Below are 13,587 nucleotides of genomic sequence, written 5' to 3' on the forward strand. Positions count from 1 at the left end.
ATAGATGGCGCGCATTAATTTTAAAATGGATTACTTATACTCAAAGCCGAGATATAACAAAAAATTATCTACCGGGACAAACAAATCGTTGAGCATGATACAAGGCCGAGATATAACATCGGAAAATCTCTCGACTACTATATACAATGCAAGGTTTATGGTCAACTTGCAAGTTGACGTACATCTCCAAAAAGCTATCCATTTAAGCCTCGTTTGCTGTAATGTAGATAAGATGGCAAACGAAGAAGGTCCTATTGTTCAAGACCGCGAGTCGTATCTTAATCAGCGTGTCCCATGTCCTTGCTCTCAATGCAAGTTGGCAATTAGACGAAAACGCCGATTGTCTATAGAACACGTACGACGATTTGGCGAGTTTCAACCTGAGATTATTGATCAGGCGATTGCAGATTTTCAGCAAACGGTATTTTCAAGTTAGCATTTTTCATGCATTGTACTCTCAAGCTAATTGAAAACCATACACAATAAGATTGGGTCTTGTTGGCAAATTTTGTGTCCAGGGGGGTGATGTCTCGACCCAAGGGGGAGTGCACCCTTTGCGGCCAATTAGAAGAGTTCGTGGACGTGAGATGGATGGATGGCAGGAGCCAATAGACCACTCGCAAGGCCCATCTATATCGTCAATGCCAGAGGAGACAGACAACCTTCCCGACTTGCCTACAATCTTGGAGCCTGAGATGGAGGCAATGATCGATGCATTGATTCCCATGGATGTTGAGACATCTGACCCGCTTAGAGAGGAAGCATCCATACCATTATATGATGGGTGCCGAGTATCTCGGTTGAAGACATTGCTTGCACTCTTAAGTGTGCAAGCGAAATACGGTTGGAGCGATACGAGTGTGACTGAGTTATTCAGGTACCTTGCATATAGACTTCATTGTTTTTTTTAAAAACAGTATTATTGTAAATATGGATGGATTTTTCAAGGTGTTTTATGATGTTTTCAGGTTATTGAAATATCATATATTGCCACCTGCAAACACCATGCCTGAGTCTCGTGATGATGCACGACATGTTTTACGGAAGCTTGGCATGGACTACAATAACATCCATGCATGTATCAACGACTGCATATTGTTTCGAGATGAATACGAGACTATGAAGACATGTCCAAAGTGTGGTGCTCACAGGTATCGACAGGACTTGCAAGGGCAGACCATCCCTCAAAAAGTCCTCAGACACTTTCCGCTCATCCCCCGCATAAACCACATGTTTCGCACGTCTGCCATGGCAAGCTTGACAACGTGGCATGTGCAGAATAGGTCTACGGATGGAGTGCAACGAATATCAGCAGATTCGCGCGCATGGAGCCACATTGACTCTACCTTCCCAGGCTTTGCGCGAGAGCCAAGGAATCTTCGGCTCGGTCTCGCCATGGATGGTGTGAACCCATTCGGTCTGCGCTCGACTTCTTACAGTGTGTGGCCTATAGTGCTTGTCAACTACAACATTCCTCCATGGCTTTCTACGAAGAAAGGACATCTCATCCTTAGCTTGCTCGTCCCGGGCCGCTACAAAGTAAAAAATATGGACGTGTATCTTCGTCCATTAGTCGATGAGCTTAAGATTTTGTGGGAGGAGGGGGTCACGGTGCAAGATATGAGCAGGCGCGATGGTCGGCGGTCAGCCAACATTCGAGCCATTCTCATGTGGACGATGCATGACTTTCCGGGATTGGGAGAGTGCTCAGGTGAGCAGACCTTTGTTCACGCCGGTAATATCTATATTTTATTTCATTCAATCAAGTATTCACTAGGTCGTGGATCGCCTTGCAGGTCTCGTTACCTCAGGTTATCATGCATGTCCATTGTGTGGGCCACAGTTAGACTCCCGAAGGTCACGAACCATGAAGAAGATGGTATATCAAGGACACGCCACTTTCTTGCCGGAGGATCATGAACTCAGGGAAGGTTTTCTTGGACGACCTCCAGCACGTATGAACGCTGCAAGCTGGTACGAGCTGAAAATGGTAAACCCGGAATCACATCCAAATGGAATGCGACGGTTCTCAGTTTTCTACGAGTTGCCATATTGGACCCACTTACAGGTCAACCACTTGTTGGATCCCATGCATATTTTCAAAAATGTGGGCAGCTTGCTATGGGACCACATCACAGGAAAGAGAGACACTATAGGGTCACGAATGGATTTAAAGGAGGTAGGTAAGATGGAGGCGCTTTGGCCGCAGTCGAGTGCTGAAGGGGGAGTGCAGCTTCCTCGCGCTCCCTGGGTTTTGTCTACCAAAGAAGAGCGCATTGTGAAGCAAGTAATCAAGTCTATCCGCACTCCGACGGGTATGATGCGTTCTCTCAGGTCCGCATTTTCTAAAGATGACCAAATGTCTGGGCTAAAATCCCATGATTGGCATAAGATATGTCAGGTTTGTGAACAGAATGGATTTTAATTAGCGTGGACATTTTGAAATTTGAAACGTGACCATTATTCTTAATGCTTTCTCATTTGTGGCAGTTTGTCCTACCGATCGCGATCGCGGGATGCCTAACTCCAGAAATTCGCGGGGCCATTTACAAGCTGTCGACTTTGGTGCAATGGATCTCACAGAAAGAGATTAAGACGTCATCTATTGAATCCGCAAGGCGGGGAGCAGTTGAGACGGTCTGTCTCTTTGAGAAATACCTGCCCACTAGCATGCTCACGATACAAGTTCACCTTCTTGTGCATCTTGTGGACGAAGTGGAGATTGTCGGACCTGTCCATACGCGATGGATGTTCTTCCTGGAGCGCTTCATGAAAACCCTGAAAGGCTTTGTGCGACAACGAGCTCGTCCGGAAGGTAGCATGGCGGAGGGTTGGTTGGTGTCAGAGGCATTAGTGCATATCTCACAATGGCTACCAACGGTGGAACCAGACAATGAAATGCTATGGACGCTCAAGGACGATGACAGGCTGACTGGAGATGTGGTGGTTGGAAATGGGGTAGAAAAAAGAATGGATGCCTCAATGGAAGAGAAAGTGAATCGCTTTTGTATGTTGCACCATGCCTCCATGGAGACGTGGCTCGCCAAGTACCAGATTGCAAGGCAAGATCGAGAGGAAGCGCGAGCTGAATTCCGACGCAGTACGCGTCACCGACCGATTCGATATCCCGAAGGCATGGAGGAGATGCCGCGGTTTATGTCAACACGATGGTTGCATGGAGCCTTGATCGCAGCATCCAGCGAAGGGGCAGAGGTCTCAATGGAGGAGTGGGAGTTCTCGAGGGGATGTAGTCCAAAGGTAATGAGGGGTTTAGAATGTGTCGTATCTGAATTTGTTTGCTACATCTAATTTGAGTGTTTCAATGTGCAGTACAAAATATATAGTGCAGCGTGGTCGCGCGGACGGCATTTTCGGGTGGAGCGTATTGACAAAATGCGCTCCACAATGGACTGTGGTGTCATGGCAAGGTTTGAGCAAGAGAGTCGGCGACGAGCAACGGATCCGAACACGGTTGTGGATGAGATGGAGTATTTTGGGAATTTGCAAAGTATTATTACGGTGGATTACCGTAGCTTCTCCATGATAATATTCGATGTGCAGTGGTTCAAAGTGGTACTTGGAGGAGCTGGCGCAACGGTTCGACGAGGTCCATCTGGATTTCTCGAAATAGATTCCGAAAAAAAATGGACGGATTTGCGCGACACCTTTGTGTTGCCGGCACATTGTGAACAGGTAATCTTCTAGTCATTTGCTTGCTAATTGTAATACGACATGCTTTATGTCACAATGGTTTGAAGACGGTTTGTAAGTGTTTGTGAACAGGTAATCTTCTATCCAAATCCCCGACAACCTCGATGGTGGTATGTTATACCTTCAACTCCTAGAGGTGCGAGAGTATACGATCAAAGCGATATTCCAGGCATAGATGAAGAATATATGCAAATAGAGGGATCGAAATTACAAGGGGTGGAGGCCACCGCAAGCTTGGAGCCCGCATCGGCTAACAATGATGGAAATACAGAAGTCGTAGAATTTTTTGAGAACGAGGCAGACTCGTTCTTTTGTGGTGACATGTCTATCGACCTTCCAGTGTATGCAGAGTTATGTCAGGAGATTAACATGGGACCATAGAATACTTCATTCTTGGAGAATTGTATTACTCAATTCGTTGTTTAGATCTTCCATAAAGGTAGATAAGATATGCATTTTAAGATGGATTTTTCAAAAATGATTTATATTAATGCGCTTTGTATAGTTTCAATTGATTATTCTAACATTATTTTTTATCTCTGCAGGTATCTTTATTTTCAGTATGAGTCGAGGGATGAGCGATGAGGAGTTTCAGGAGATGATGGCACGTATGTCTCCAGATCAGCTCGCGAGATTCAGAGAGATAGCAGATCAGGAGCTGTCTCGTTCTTCGTCAGGGCGCTCCGCTAGATCAGCTTCAGTGCGATCAGATGCTTCAGCTTCGAGCAGACGATCTCGACGCTCGCGACTTGGGCCAGAGGGAGGGACTGCGACTGCAGGAGGATCAGGGGGGTGCTGCTGTGGAGACACGGACGCGGTGTCTCCATCTCGTCGTTCAGCTAGAGCTCGGTCACCTCCAGGATTTGTCACACCTGTGGGGACGTCCACTCCAGTTACTCCGGCTTTTGCGCAGCCGTCGGCAGATGTCACGCCTTTTGGTGGCACTCCTTTTGGTGGCACCCCCTCTGGTGGCACTCCTTTTGGTGGCACCCCCTCTGGTGGCACTCCTTTTGGTGGCACCCCCTCTGGTGGCACCCCTTTCAGTGGCACTCCGGGAGAGGGTACCCCCGTCGGTACACCGGATGTTCAGGGGTCTCCTGGATATGCCCAGGAGCGTGGACGGAGATGGGAGAGGGCCCATACGAGGCACACTCCTAGGGATTATGGATACCTAGTGGATGGCAGGTCAGGAGCTATCATCATGAATGATGAGGGGAGGAGGGTGATAGCTCGCATGAGGGAGTTGTGCCAACAAGTTTTTCGGCACAACGTCCTGGATCATTGGAGGAACATACCGGAGGGGAGCAAGGAGTACATAGTAGCATCCTTGCATGAGGAGTTCCCGGTGCCAGCCGCAGTGGATAGATTCTCTACGGGCTGGATGATGGATTGCATGCGTGCATACATGTCACATAGACGATCCGACGCACGCAAGGCAATCAAGAGTGGGGCTCCAAAGCCCGAGTGGTTAGATGCAGAGGACTGGCGCCGACTGAGGGAGGAGGCTACAAATTCGCCAGGACGTTGGAGTCAGCAGCGGGAGGCGGCGAGGGCACGAATCGAGGCCGGATCGGTACATCATCTTGGGAGTGGCGGCCACAGGACATATTTGGAGGACTTTGTAAGTTTCTCTTTTGTTTTGCTTATTTGTTTTTTTGAGATATTATTTGTACTGACAATCATATTTCTAACAGTTAGCATTTTGTTTTCTTTGCAGCACTCCATTACAAATCGCGATCCGCAAGGCCTTGAGACTCAATATGCAGAGAGGCACGGTCTCAGATCATTGATCGACCGATTGTACAGACGCGGCGGCGCAGTAAGTCTCTCATCTTTCATGTCCGTAGTTACCATGAGATATTTGAATGCATTATTGTATGGTGGATTGATATGTTGTTTCTTTTTCTGCAGAATCCGTTTGATGCTCCTTTGCAGAGGGACGAGCTTTCGGGGGACGACGATTTGTAGCTCGCCCTCGGATCCTTAGCGCTCACATACCTTTAGTTTTTAGTCGCCCGATCTATGTAGACATTTTCTATGTATTAGTGATATTGTTTTATGATTGTACCAATCGCATTTTATGCGATATCATGTATTTATTTCATCTATCAGTTTTATGATTTCAGTATAGATTCTTTTTGTTTGCAAACGCTTTGTATGCAGCAGTGCAGAAACTATTTTGTATGGCTCTCATACAGCACACAGTGCTATATGTGGCAGGGCAGCTTGCTGCCCTGCCACAAAATTTTTTTTTTCTCTGTTACCGTCGCTATTTGCGTCGCAAATTTACTGCAGGCGTCGCTATTGTCGTCGCTATCAGCGTCGCAAATTCTCTGTAACCGTCGCTATATGCGTCGCTATATGCGTCGCATAGCGACGCATATAGCGACGGCTATAGCGACGATTTCATGGCGTCGTCAATAACGACGCTTTTTGCGACGACGGGGGCAAATTTTGTTGTTTGTATTTTCGTCGCTTTAAACGTCGCTATAAGGTCTATATCTTGTAGTGTAGGCTTTCCTGTAAGGTCTCTCTTCCATAATTCAATGCCACCTTGTCTTGGTAACTAGTCTTGGGACTTTAGATGCATCTTGTATTACATGATATTGGAATCTCCTTGCATATAAAACCGAAATTGAAGAGGTTTTGAGTGACCAACAAGTGTATCTTTGGAATCACACAAGTATTCCTCAATGTATCTCTTAAAGTGAGGCACATATGTCCATAAGAAAGGTGTAGGACTTGTCATCTAGCATGATTGAAAATGTTGCATAAGATGAGGAAAAGTGAAGGTCATGCTCGTCGTTAGCTTCTCTAAAAATTTGTTGAACATTGCATCAATGTCTTCATGTGTATAACCCACCATGAGAAACCCAAGCTGGATCATCTTGAATGTTCCTCTGCACAACAAGCAATGATAGATATGCAAAGAAATAACGTTTTTTTTTCTAATCCATAATTATCAAGTTGAAGTAGTAAGTTCTCTCACAATAGTTTGAAATGATGATGGCCATCCCGTGGTGTATTATCTTTCATTCATAATTTATTTTGTGCAACACCTTGATAGTGGTCTAGTGTTTTTTTTGAGTTGAGGGCATTTAGTAGCATAGAGGTTGATCTTGGCATTCCATCTACTTGTAGATTACCATTTTCATGCCTATGTAGTCGCTTCAAGTTTCTAAAGCACAATGACAATGAGGCAATTGTGAAGTTAGGATCGTGAGGCCATAGATCGAGTGAGAAATGTCCATATCTACCTTCTCCATGTCTATGTGTAATAATGGAGGTTAAAGAAATTGGTAGTTGAGTAGATCTTTCAGTCTCTTTTGATCGAAGCCTTAACCTAGGGATAGCTATCTTTTGCTGGTCCATTTTATCATATATAATGATGCACAAGTTTTTATCTGGATCTAATGCTGAGGCCAAGCACCAATTGTAGTATATGTTTCGACAACTTTGTTGTTGTAGCATGTGAAATTGATGCTTCTTTAGAAGCACATTTTGCTCTTGAAGACACTTTGTTGTTGCAAGTTGCTCTTTAATCTCTGAGCAAATATGTAACGTGTCCACTAGTATCATTCAGGACACGTCTTAGCAGTCCATCGGAAAGGATGTCTAGAAAGCTCTGCCAAACACTCCCATGGAATGTTACGGGGTTTGCGATCTAGGGCTTTCCGCGTCTGCCACGTAGCGGAAGTATTCCGGCCGTTCCCACTTAGGATTGACCTGAATTAGGGTTTTCTTGATTGGTCATTTCCTACAGCAACTAGCGTCAGACCCAAGCGAACTACTTTACGCAGAAATGCCAGGTCCGAAGTGGATTCACGCCTGCACTTGGTTCAAGGAGAATGGGAAACGAGAGGGATGCAAAGCTCAACCTCTCTGCCATAAGGCATAGTCCCATTCTGTTCCCCTAAAACAATGTAAATCGGGTTTAATCATAACTCTAGGTCAACGCTTTTGTTGTTCTGTTCTTTGACGATCCTCCTGCTGTCCATCGTGATTTGAGAAAAGTTCCCGGCCAACCAGGACCACCCATCTGTAGGATGGACCTATGGCCCATCCTCTGCACTTTCCTCGGGTTGTTTTAATTATTTAATTACCTAACACATTAGTTGGACATGTAACAACCAGCTTTCTTAATTAACCTGTTAGGCACTGGTTCCTTCACGTAATCTAATCACTTGACATAGAAAAACAATATCAGACAAGTTCCTTATTAACAGGTTATCATATTTATCATTGAAATACACAGAGTCCAGCCCATAGACTTATCCACAATCTGCCCGAAGGCTATCCAGCAATCCACAGGGATCACTAATCCAAGTTTTCGCACATAGACTAGTATGCGGGCCTCGAGATCTAATCCCGAGTCACGTTAGCCTCTTGTGTAGGACCCGGAAGGTGAGGGATTTACAGCCAGAGCCCCCCCTGGCACCCAAGCGTCCTCCTGCTCCAAGTAGCACTCAACGGAGAGACCTCTCGCTGTCAAGATTGTGGGAGAGAAGGAAGGAGTCTCACTTGTAGCTTTCTTGCTTGCAAAATGGGGGAATATACACAAAGGTGGAGGCTGAAAAAAAAATTTCTCTTCTTAACTGTGTAAGCCAAAAGAACTCAAGTACATAGAAATAGAAGAACCCTATATATGGGTCTCAAACCAAACTCAACTAACTAAGGTGGCATACTAACTGAGCCACGAACTAGAGTAGATAAGGATAGCTGTCATCTAGCTATTATTCATGGGCGGTGTACCAATCGCATTTGTAACCAACAAGTCGGTGAAATAAATGCACAACGGTCACCCTGGCATATCACGAGTGGAGCTCGATATCTCAACACTCCCCCTCGAGCTCAATCCCAATTCCTGCACACCAAGCAGGTCTCTGAACTTGCGCAGCTTCTCTACGCCCAATGCCTTCGTAAATATGTCAGCTACCTGATTCTCTGTCTTGACATAAACTAGATCAATAAGACCTAGTAAAACCCTCTCCCGCTCATAGTGATAATGCACCTCAATGTGCTTTGTTCTAGCATGATATACTCGGTTATTTGCCAAGTGTATACTACTCATGTTGTCACAATAAATGACAACTGGCCCATCTTTAGGCTGATGCATATCATAAAGTAGCTTATGCAACCAAGCTACCTCACATGCAGCCATTGTTGCGCCCTTGTACTCAGCCTCTGTGCTCGACAAGGCAATTGTAGGCTGTTTCTTACTGCTCCAAGTGACTGCAGCACTCCCAAAAGAGAACACATATCCACTGGTAGATCATCTATAAAAAATATTACCGGTCCAATCATCATCAGTGTATCCATGCAACTGTATCTGAACCCCAGTCTCATAAAGTAGTCCATACTGCAATGTGGACTTCACATACCTGAGTATGCATCTAGCTGCATCCAAATGCGGTTTCCTTGGAGGCTGCATAAACTGACTTACCAATCCAACAGCATAGCTCAAATCTGGCCTGGTAATAGTCATATAAATCAAACTTCCTACTATGCGTCTGTACATAGTAGGGTCTTCGAGAAGCTCATCTGCATCTACACTCAACTTCACATTCTGCTCCAAAGGAATTGAAATAGGCTTACAGCCTGTCATCCCATATTTGGACAGCATGTCCAATCCATACTGCCTCTGCAAGAGCCATATCCCACTTGGTGATCTAATCACCTCAATGCCCAAGAAATAATGCAGCTCTCCCAAATCCTTCATCTCAAACTTCTGCTTCAATAGCATTTTCACATGAAGGATATCTTCATCACTATCACCTGTGATAATCAAATCATCAACATAAATGACAAGCATCATAATACCTTTCTCTATTTTTCTCACATAAAGTGAGAAATCTACCTTGGAAATCTGAAAGCCAATAGTGACAAGATACTGTCCTATCTTGTCAGACCATGCTCTAGGTGCTTGCTTCAAGCCATACAAGGCTTTCTTCAACCTACAAACAAACTCAGGATAAACAGCATGCACATAACCCGGTGGCTGCTCCATATAGACCTCTTCTTGCAAATCACCATGCAAGAAGGCATTCTTTACATCCATTTGATGTAAAGACCATCCCTTTGATGCAGCCATAGCAATGACTACTCTTACGATTGCCATCCTTGCAACCAGACTGAATGTTTCTTCATAATCAATGCCATATGTTTGTGCATACCCCTTGACTACTAATCTTGCCTTGTATCTGTTCATAGAGCCATCTGCATTGTGCTTCACCTTATAAACCCACTTACAACCAATTGCATTCTTATCTTTAGGTAAAGGTACCAATTCCCATGTAGCATTTTCTTCCAAAGCATCCATTTCTTCATCCATGGCTTTCTCCCATTTTTCTTTTCCCATGGCTTGCTCAAAAGAAGTGGGTTCTGGTTCCTGTATCACTTTGACTATATAGGCATCGTGAATGGCTATAAATCCATCATATTTCAGCCTATCCACAGGATACCTAGCTCTGGTAGACTTGCACAAAGTAGGTTCACTCCCAAGTGCACTCAAAACATCCCTGGTCTTCCTTACTCCAGGTGTAACAATAGAAGGAATACCCAACTCATCATCAATGCTCTGTTCTGAACCACTGGATTCACCATCCACATAAGAGTGACCCGCATTCACATCAAACATGGGCTGATCTACCTTCTCTTTTCCTTTTCGTGATACCTGCATACCATTATCTGCATTGATTTGAGAAGATTCTCCTGATCTCAATCTACTTGTCCATGGCAAAGAATGTGAACCACTGCTAGAGGACACTCCAGGTCCACTAATATCTTGTGACTGCTGCTGTGAATTCTGTGCAGCATTACCATTTTGTGCATCTACATTATCAATCACATTTACTGGTTTATACCAGCTACTCATCTCATCAAAAACAACATCTCTGCTCACTGTAAACTTACGAGTAGAAGGGTTCTAGTATCTATACCCTTTCTACTCTGCAAGGAGTAACCAATAAAGATGCACTTCTCAGCTTTTGGATCCAACTTGGATCTCAACTCATCTGGCACATGAACATAGGCAATGCAACAAAAAATTTTCAAATGAGAAATATCTAGTTTTCTACCAGTATACCTCTCCTCTGGAGCCATTCCATGTATTACTGCAGTGGGAGTCATGTTCATTATGTAGACTGCTGTAGCAACTGCTTCAGCCCAGTAAAAATCTGGCAAGTCTTTTTCGTTGAGCATGGCACGAGATACCTCTCCAATATGCCTGTTTTTCCTTTCTGCAATTCCATTTTGTTGTGGGGTATGACTGCATGAATATTGCTGCTTTATGCCATGCTCCTGCAGGAACCTTGCAAACTCATTTGAGAAGTACTCTCCCCCTCCATCTGACCTCAGGCATTTTATTTGCAGGCCTATTTCTTTTTCAACCATAGCTTTAAGAGTTTTGAAATGCCCAAAAACTTCACTTTTCTTTTTCATAAAATACACCCAAACTTTTCTGCTATAGTCATCAATAAAAGTGACAAAATAATGACAGCCTCCAAGAGATGCAGCTTTAGTAGTCCACACATCAGAGTGGATTAATTCCAATGGCTTCTTACTCTCTTGAACATGTCTAGGAAATGGTTTCCTTGCATGTTTTCCAAATTGATAGGCTTCACATACCTTATGCATTTCTGCAACCTTGAATTTAGGCAATCCTGTAACAATATTTTGGGCTTGCATTGATTTAAGTCGCTGTACATTAACATGACCAATGCGTTTATGCCAGATATCAATATTTGCAACAACACCGGTCCCATGTGCAAACATTGTTGCACTCAATTCAGGCATGTCTGCATCCAATGTAAACATTCTGCCCTTCTTCTTTCCTTTCGCTATCAAGCGACCTTTATTTTTCATATCATCAACAAAGCATCCATGAGGATTAAATCTGACCTACAAGCCCTGCTCAACCATTTGACCAACAGAAACCAGGTTCTTGGTGATATTCGGGACATGAAATACATCTGATAGGTATTTCTTTTTTCCCATCCTGCATAGACAAATGAATTTTTCCAATCTGCACAATAGGATGTGCAGTATCATCACCAGTCTCTACAAATCCTGGTTTTTCCATTTTCCTTGCATCCTGCATCCATTCTGCATGACCTGTCATGTGGTTTGATGCACCTGAGTCAACATACGACACTTCGTTGCTTTCTTCTGCACTTGTCACAGGATTGTTCATGTGCTGCACCATAAACAAATGCTCATTTCTGTCATCACCCTGTCTACTAGAAGATGCATAATTCCCTTATTGCAATTTTCCATTCATAATGTCATTCTGCTTTTTATAGCAGTCTTTAGCCATATGACCCATTTTACCACAGTAGTAGCATTCAATATTGCTGTTTGCATTTTGGCCTCTTTGCCATCCACCACGACCTCTTTGGCTCCCCCTGCCTTTAGAGTTACCACGTCCTCCTCCATAAGACTGGTTTTCTTGAGTTTACTGCATATTCTGATTTCTACCACGGCCTCCAGATCGGCCTCCTCTACCTCTGCCTCTACCTCTTCCAGCATTTGAGTAGAAGACATCTTCTTTTGAAGTTCCTCCTGAAGAAGATGCACCACCATTTCTCTGCTCCTCAGAAATTAGAAGAGCAATCAACTCCTCAAAATCAGAAAATCTTTCACAGACAGAAATGGATGTTCGAAACTGTGCATAATCCTTTCCTAGACCATTCAAGGTCACAGAAACTAAATCATCATCTTCCAGTGGCGACCCAATGGAAGCAAGTGCATCTGTGATCTTCTTCACCTTCATGTGGTAGTCATTGATGCTCATACTTTCTCTTTGCACATTGTGCAACTCTTGCTTGAGCTGCATTTTCCTGGCTTGCGTATTTGTACTATATATTTTTGACAAAGTATCCCATGCCTCCTTTGGCGTACTTGCATGTTGAATATGCACAATCATAGTCTGAAATGCTGATAGACATCCAGTGCATAACTTTCTTGGCTCTCTCATGCCATGCTTTAAATGTCTCCATTTGCTGTTGATTGGGAACATCAGGAAGAACTGGTTTTTCTTCATTTCTTGCAATGAATTCCCAATATTCTTTTCCCATAAGGAAATTCATCATTCTAAACTTCCATGCTTGGAAGTTGTTCTTGTCAAGCTTTTCAGTGACAATCTGTGAAAGAGAGTTAGACGCCATTACAGAACACTGCAAAAAATTATGTCACTGCAAAGAACACAGCTTCAACCTCACAAGGGCAAATCTGCAAAACAGACGAAAGTGGTATTTGACCACACAGTCACTTCCTAGTGACGATTTTGCATCAACAGGCAACAAGGATGATTCTGCAACTCCCAATGTCTCTGCGCACGGGTATAGGATGCAATTTCTGCAGTAACTTTTCACCGACCTGTAGAACAATGGTCGCACAGTATAAAATAGGGCCTTTTCCTGAGTGCGTGCAGAAAACTTCCACCTCCAAAACAGGCCCCGAAATGGCCTCAAATAAAAAAAACAGAGCAACCGAGGGCTAAAGCCCTCGCCCGTAGCATATACTGCCTTCTTACTACACCGCGAAGGGCGTCTCAATTTGAGACAATGCACTCTTGCACTTTCCGACTGTGCTACCTGTAGAGACTTGCTCCCAAAACAGAAAAATGAAAGCAACACTGGTCCTCTTACCAGAACACCGCAAACTTGGTTTGCTTTCTTGAGCTCCTTACCACGAACAAGGCTCTAATACCATGTTAAGATTGTAGGAGAGAAGAAAGGAGTCTCACTTGTAGCTTTTTTGCTTGCACAATGGGGCAATACACACAAAGGTGGAGGCTAAAAACAGTTTTCCTCTTCTTAGTTGTGTAAGCCAAAAGAACTCAAGTACATAGAAATAGAAGAACCCTATATATGGGTC

The 13,587-nt window shown here is 44.1% G+C and overlaps 1 long non-coding RNA gene across 1 annotated transcript; it reads left to right on the forward strand.

Moving 5' to 3' along the window:
• Positions 1-5,133: 5,133 nt before the first annotated feature.
• On the forward strand, positions 5,134-5,799 carry LOC148039606 (uncharacterized). The gene is made up of 3 exons (XR_015688330.1): positions 5,134-5,332; positions 5,429-5,530; positions 5,623-5,799. It is a non-coding gene; the product is annotated as an uncharacterized LOC148039606 (long non-coding RNA).
• Positions 5,800-13,587: the final 7,788 nt, after the last annotated feature.

The sequence above is a fragment of the Lygodium microphyllum genome, chromosome 2, assembly GCF_053477565.2.
Source record: "Lygodium microphyllum isolate KBCC chromosome 2, Lygodium_microphyllum_v1.1.10, whole genome shotgun sequence".
Taxonomy (NCBI): domain Eukaryota; kingdom Viridiplantae; phylum Streptophyta; class Polypodiopsida; order Schizaeales; family Lygodiaceae; genus Lygodium; species Lygodium microphyllum.